This window comes from Carlito syrichta, unplaced genomic scaffold, assembly GCF_000164805.1.
Source record: "Carlito syrichta isolate Samal-C Ts95f unplaced genomic scaffold, Tarsius_syrichta-2.0.1 Scaffold304454, whole genome shotgun sequence".
NCBI lineage: Eukaryota > Metazoa > Chordata > Mammalia > Primates > Tarsiidae > Carlito > Carlito syrichta.
Genome location: NW_007248550.1, coordinates 562313 through 563084, shown reverse-complemented (window position 1 = coordinate 563084; position 772 = coordinate 562313).

Genomic DNA, 772 nt, shown 5'->3' with positions numbered 1-772 from the left:
GTGACTGTTGTTGGAGGCTTTGTCAAAGATGAGTTGGTTGAGGAATTGAGGCTTTGCTTCTGGAATCTCTATCCTGTTCCATTGGTCTGTGCCTGTTCTTGTACCAGTACCAGGCTGTTTTGATTACTGTAGGCTTATTAGTAAAGTTTGAAGTCTGGAAGTATAAAACCTCCTGCTTTGTTTCTTTTGCTAAGTATTGTTTTGGCTATTCATGGTCGTTTATGTTTCCATATGAATTTCATTTCCAGGTCTGAGAAGAATGATGTTGGTAGCTTAATGGGTATTGGGTTGAATCTGTAGATTGCCTTTGGTAGGATGGACATCTTAACAATGATGATTCTTCCTATCCATGAGCATGGAATATTTTTCCATTTGTTTGTGTCTTCTTGGATTTCTTTAAGCAGTGCTTTGTAATTTTCACTGTAAAGGTCTTTCACTTCTCCGGTTAAGAAGATGCCGAGGTATTTCATTTTTTTTGGTGGCTATTGTGAATGGGATTGTGCTTTTTATTTGGATCTCTGCCTGCTTGTTGTTGGTGTATAGGAATGCAACTTTCTTTTGCACATTTATTTTGTACCCTGGGACTTTGCCATAGTCCTTTATCAGTACAAGCAAGTTTTTGACAGATTCTCTTGGATTTTCAAGATAAAGGATCATATCATCAGCAAAGAGGGATAACTTGACTTCTTCTTTTCCTATTTGGATACCCCTAATTTCCTTCTCTTGTCTAATTGCCTGAGCTAGGATTTCCAACACAATATTGAACAAGAGG